The following is a 7,059-nucleotide window of genomic DNA, read 5'->3' on the forward strand; positions in this document are numbered from 1 at the left end:
ATTTTGTTCACTTGGTAACATACTGGGTTTCAAATGTTAAAGGAATTTCTGGCCATTTACGTGTTCCATAATCCGTTCCATTTTTATATTTTTCCAATGATATGCCTCATCTGCACGATCTGACAGGCATATAAAGGTGTAAGGTCAAGTTCTCGACCTGGTTTAATTATCACTAACATATTGGAAACAAGTTGAACAAAGGAAATAGTTGCCATTTGCCATGGGAACGAAATTTCTATCCTATGTCTTGAGCAGAAGTCGAGAATAGTGATAGACTAATGTTAGGTTGAACCATAATTTTCAAATTTCCTAATCTAGAATTCCGCTGTGTATTTACAAACCTATTCATATCATGTATGGCGTTGGCCTGCGAACGCAGACGTATTTCCGGCTGTAATCCAGAAATCATGACGCCGGTCTGCCTTCGCATCCTACCATGATATCTATAATAACCTTTTATTTTAAAATCCATGAAGTCTGATGTTGATCAATAAAACTTGATCACGAAGGAGTACTATTATATCTTCAATTATCTGGCATTCCTCAAATTTCGATTTCAGAATAAGTGTCCGTGTGCCAATAAGTTTGTGAGGCAGTTTGTACTGATCGTGAAGCAAGTGAGTTAGTGCGTGCTAGTCATTATCAGATTCAAAAGGAAGACGAAAAGAATTCATGGCTGGCTGGCCACCATTGGCTCATTTGCTTTCTGGATACATCGCTGCCCCATATAGTGGCTAATTATGACCTGAATTGTTGAAGTTTCGTGCGTTAAATTTTGTTTTGTTTTGTTTTGTTTTTTTGGCTTCAGAGGAGATTGATTTGTTCGAGTGGTACATGTATACAACTAAAGAAAATAGGTGCTCGATGAGCACATGAATCCACGGCCGTAGGACCTGGGTTTAATTCAGTGTCGCCAGATAACAAAAGCTTCTTTTCTGACAAGAGGTAGTTCTTATTATCAAACTGAACGCGGACAAAAATTCTGCATAACATTTATAATCCCTACCAGAAGACCAACACCTTTCTTGTTCAAATTTTGTTTAAAAAAAGCGAGTAAAAACAGGCTCTTCTTCATGAGCAAGCTTGACAATCCATAGTTCACGACTGGTAGCCACAGTGAATAAAACAGATGAAACGGGAACACTTTTCTTCAAGAAATATTTAATTCTGCCTCTTACTTTTCTGTGTTTAACTGATTTTAAAACTTCACGTGGTAATCTAGATGGCTCTCTGTCTCTTTTCCTACATGGAGCAACTAATAAGTATACTGATTAAAGATTAAAGATTTACTCTTACATGTACCTTGCCTAAGTGTAAACACTGGAAAGATTGGCTTTCACTCCGAGTATTTGCAGAAAAAAATACTAGTTACATAATGACCAAGCATAGCTTCTGTGGATGTGTTTTCCATGGTCATGATTTCGTCAACTAAAGCTTTTTGTTTGCACTTAATTAAGAGAGTCATATCTCCTTAAGAGGAACTCTCACGTAGCGGTCAGTGGAATTGACTGCGTTGTGCTCTGACTGCGTCATCCTTCGAAAGGGGTTGGTACATTTCGCTGACCCCTAGTCCATGGACTCCCCCGATGGACCTGGTCGATGGACTACTTGAATGGACTACCCATGGACTACCCTAGATGGATCACCCTAAAATTTGTGCAAACATACTGATTTAACGATGCTAGAACCCGAACAAAAGATGCGATCGACCGACAAACACAATTACCCGTGCCGTGCTGTGTCGCTAAAGACAAAATGCTTTAAGTTGTGTAATTTTCGTATAGGACGGCGACGTCAATATCTCTAGCTTCATAAAAGCTTTTCATAAAACCAATGACATCCCTTTGAGATAGTATAGAAATATTATCCAGTTAAGTTTAAACGATGGTGAACAGAGGACACGGAACTTACTCTTGTTTATATATGTAAAGCAAACCTTCCTGATCTGTCGGTATTTAATATTGAAAGAATCCAGAATTTCCGTATGGAGAATTTATGTGACCGATCTTTGTATCGACCTGGTTCAGATAGCTTTTTGTCAGCAGATCTAGAGCGGTTTAGAATCGATCCTGCCTGTAGCTGAAACAAATATTTATAATAAAACAAACATTACGTTGAGTTCCGGGTTCTATGAAAACATGAAATATAAACATCAATTTGAAAATGTGCATTTTATTTGCTCGATAGCTGCTTTGAAGGCACGTAACAATCGTATTTCCGATCAAAACCTTTCAGAAACCACTCAAAATCATGCAAGATCATTCGAGAACAATGTTTTGGAACATTCGCTGATAGCTGTACCTGGTTATATCAGAAAAAAATAGAAAATCCTGTGTACTCTATCGTGAAAACAACAGTCAACAAATCTTCCATGGTACAAAGTGCATTTATCTAACATTGAAGTACTATGGCTAAATTCTCAGTTCCTTAAATTTACTAGACCAGACTAGACAATAGGGAAGACAACCGTAAAATTTCGGGAAAGATATAGCAAACTTCGCACAAAAGTCAACTAGTGTATAAGCGTCCTTTCCAGATGGCACGTACGTACAGTCCGTTGCATGGAACTCCTTATGTTTTGGCAGTTCTCCTTTTCTGCTTCTTGCACTTGCTCATTCTTGCATTATAAGTGGAATGGAATACAGTGTTTTCCATTTCTTTCTCATCAAAGTGGTTAAACTGCCTTGTTGGGGGTCAATGCCAACTAAATACCCATGATTTCTAGGGAAGACACATTTTGACAAAGTCTAAGGCGTTGACGAAATTAATCAATGCATCTTCACTGGATAAGTCCATCCTGTCGACCACTGCTTGTCCCCATTTGTCTAAACAGAAGCAAATAGACAAAAACGTTGGAAATGAATATTAAGGGTGAATCTTGGCATTCTATTCCTTAAAGTTTGCCTATAGTTTTTGCTAATATCACATTAATAAAACGTGACCAATCAGATCATTACTCCTCCTCCGAATAGTTTGTGCTTCTGTCAATAGTAGCCTTTTTTTGTATTTCTCTCCACTCTACTCAGAGATTTGGTCACACAGGTATGTCATTAAGAGCCAGTTTAACAAGCTAATTTCACCAGCTGAACAAGGGTTATCCCCAACTAGAATTTCATAAGAGAACAAAGACTTGGGGTCATTTTAAAAGTGTACAGCTTGGCACAAATAAACAAAAAGCCTAGAGCCAGTTTACCAGTCCATCTGTCTACCTGTCTCTTAAAGACATCTTACAGACCTCTTACAACAAAGATCTTTTATGGTTGCAGAATAGCAATCTAAAAATCAACAAATCTGACATAAACTGTGACAAGAAATGAGGAATACACACACCTTTGGGAATATTGCTGTTCCTGTGTAATTTCCACAGATCTCTTCATGTTCAGTAGTGTAATCTTTTTTCTTTATTTTCATTGTAGATCATATGTGAAAAGGAGCATATAAACATATCAAAATAATTGCACATTTGATTACTAAACAGTTAGCAACTACTTGTACACTTTTTCCCACTGAAAAAAATTCCTGAAATTAAATAATTTAACATGAGACATGCCTGCATGGAATCGCATGGTTCATTCATTGAAACAAAAATCCAGTCCAAGATGATGAATACAACCACTATAATTCCCAGTGCAGCCGCATCTCATAGAGAGAAATGGCTATTATCCAGTCAAGTTTGCCAACAAAATTTTCAATTGAGTAAAAGCAAACAAATATCTTTGTCAATTTACTTTTACTAAGTTATTATCAAATCCTCTACGCCTTAAATTCTCTACTGATCCCATCAATAGTTATGAATTAACCACATTATTAATTTTGCTTGGAAAAATTTGGTTTGGAAACCTGATGGCCAAACCAAAACAGTCGATATTGCAGACAACCACTCAAAATTTGGATTCAAAACTCAGCTTTTACCAGTCAAAAACCAACATTTCCTGAGACAGGTTTGCAACATTCTGCAACTTTGATTCATTTACCAAAAAGATTTCCGCCCCTTGCATGTTTTCAATAACATTTTAAGTGGCAGTCTCTCTAAAAGCGGTCCACTGAATTTCTGGTCGGAAAAAAGTTTTCCCTCAAACTTTTCTCAGTGAACTATCTTGGGTCATGAGTAAATGCAAAGACTTTAGTTTTTGCAAATACGTCAAAATAATATTTTTTAGAGCTCACAACAATCATAGCCGGAAAACGCCTAAATTTGAGCGTTCCAATGACGGAAAATTTCCTAAATTGACAAGCTCGCTGCTCAAAGACCACCAAACGTAACAAAAAATCGTTGCTATCCCTACATTAAGTGATCCTTCAAGGGTAAGAAATGCACGTTACTTTTGATATATTTTGTTTTGGGGGATCCTGAAAATTTATCTATTACCACCCGTTATATCACTTTTTGAAAACCTGCCAAAGTAGCTTGTCTTCGCTGGCGTTTATTTCCCAAGTCCAGACCCGGCCGCTCAAAACTCCAACTGAATTCTGCTAAACAAGGGTTGGGAAGCATAGAAATGTAAAAATACCTTGCGCTTTTTATCTTCCTTTCCCACAGCAACTTCGAACTTTCTGTGCTTTGTGCGATTCTCACACTTCATTATGCAAATTACGTTGTCACGCTAATTCAGAATGTTTTCAATCAAAACGTTCTCACATTGTTTTAATTAATCATGCCACGTTTAAGATACAGGGATCAAACAAAAACTAAAACTCAGAAACGGTTTAAATAGGTAGCATTGCTGAATTATTAGCAGTGATCTCCAGACGCTTTGTGGAAAAGTCAGGAAAACGTGGCCGGAATATTTGCAAATTTAGTCACGATCCATTACTTCTATTAGTCCCGTTTATAGACCGGTCGGTTTGCAAAACTTTTCTAGTGTTTCGATTCTTTCTTTCCATTTTCTGCTGATGTTTCTAAAGTGAACCGTACTATTTAGCCGATGTTAAAACTTGAAAATTGATATCAAATCTTGACAGAAGGCTGTAACTGAAATCGACAACATCGTGACCTTCGTAGACTTCGTAATCTCAGCTGTGTTGCACAAGCCACAAATATTTTACCTCCTTATCTGCTCCAGACACTGCAAAGTCAACCAATGTGTACAGGTTCGTACAGTGTGTATTCGCTTTAGCAATACTCATTGTCTTACAATGCAACCTTGCTTGCTCTTTGGTTATAATGGAATTGCGATGCATTTGGAAAACACTTCAAAATGAGCATCGACTTGGTGGACAATTATTGTTCTCCTAACTAAGTGAGTACTTCTTTATTTAATAACGTTTTCGTAACGAAATCACTCAGATGACTCTCATATGTTTTACTATACTCCAGAAGAGCGAGAATCAGGATGATCAAAAAGTAAACACGAGGATGAGGACGGGTTGTGTTGTGGTGAGGGTGTCGTGACCTAACAGCTATGTGAACTCAGATCCCTCTCAGGGGCAGCTAATTTGACCTTTTCTCTATGGGGCAGTGCACCTATTACCTCTGAAACTGTTTTCAATACATTACAGCCGGATAAAACAAAATGTTTTAACGCCTGTGTTATGTAACAAAAGGTGTGTAAGAAAGTTACAATTTGTTGTACGAACCTGAGCCGACTTGAACAAGAACACCATACATTTGATGGCTTTAGCCATTTCAAGATTCAGTGAATATCAGCTCTTTGCCGCTTTCTGGTTCCTACCAGGACGCCCTTGATGTGCTGGATACTGACAGGCTGTTCTGGGTCGCCAGAACTTCCCATACGTGTGCCTGTGCTTGACGCATACGGACATTTGCGCGACAAGCGACTCGTCTAAATCAAAAAGGTCAGCCCTCGTGAAGATAAGCTGTCCCTCTGTTATGGTCTCTCGTGACAAATGGATGGAAGCAAGGTGACTTTCTATGATGTCATTGCATTGAAGTAAGCTAATGATACTCGATGTTCCTATTGAATCCCACAACGGTCTGTACACGTGCGCGATAAAAAGCACGACATTTTGTTTTTGAGATAGGTATCCGTTTAATCTGATTTGTCAGACACGGTGGTATAATTTAATCATGTAAGCTAGGCTTTAGCCAAAACACTACACAACTAGCACTGAAATTTCTTGCCAAAAATGCCCCTAAAATTAAATTACAAAATTGATACTAAACGAGGCCACCAAAATTAGTTATAAAATTGCCTATTCCTGTTGTTGGGCGGTCGCTTCAACGGGTAATAAAAAAAGCCAAAATTGATCTTTTGATATTAATTCTAGCCGCGCAAACTATTTCAAGTTACTAAATATTTAACTTTGCTCATAAATGATACGGATATACTAATCCACGAAAACCTCCAAAGCTAAACCATGTCGCCTTTCAACTTTCACTTGCCGAATGGAAGATAATAAACAGAATAGAAGCTAACTGAATTGAATGCATTGACACAAATTGTCGATTTCAGTATTCATTGTAGAAGCCTTTCACACGTAGTAAAAGCTGAATTTTACATGTTCAAGTATTAGAACCCTAAGTGCATGCAAATATTGAATTACACATATTTCTTTTTTAAATCGTCAGTAGAAGAAAAGCTAGATTCAAAAACATGAAAAAGTTTCCCGATTATATAGACCAAGTTTTACAGGCAACCAAATTTGCATAATACTTTGGAGCCACCACATCATTTCCCAGCGATTTCCTCACGACACGGTACAAGGGAACAAATAAGTCAACACTTTCAGCTTCTTAAGCCGTTAATAATTTTTATTTTTGTGTAATCGTTTTTATTTTAGACTTAAGGTGAAATGTAACAATGTTAAAGCGTTTTGAATGTGAACTTGCGTGACAACCTAATTTGCATAATGAAGTGTGAGAATCGCACAAAGCACAGAAAGTTCGAAGTCGCTGTGGGAAAGAAAGATAAAAAGCGCAAGGTATTTTTACATTTCTATGTTTCCTAACCCTTGTTTAGCAGAATTCAGTTGGAGTTTTGAGCGGCCGGGTCTGGACTTGGGAAATAAACGCCAGCGAAGACAAGCTACTTTGGCAGGTTTTCAGAAAGTGATATAACGGGTGGTAATAGATAAATTTTCAGGATCCCCCAAAACAAA

This window comes from Orbicella franksi, chromosome 13, assembly GCF_964199315.1.
Source record: "Orbicella franksi chromosome 13, jaOrbFran1.1, whole genome shotgun sequence".
NCBI classification, from domain to species: Eukaryota; Metazoa; Cnidaria; class Anthozoa; order Scleractinia; family Merulinidae; genus Orbicella; species Orbicella franksi.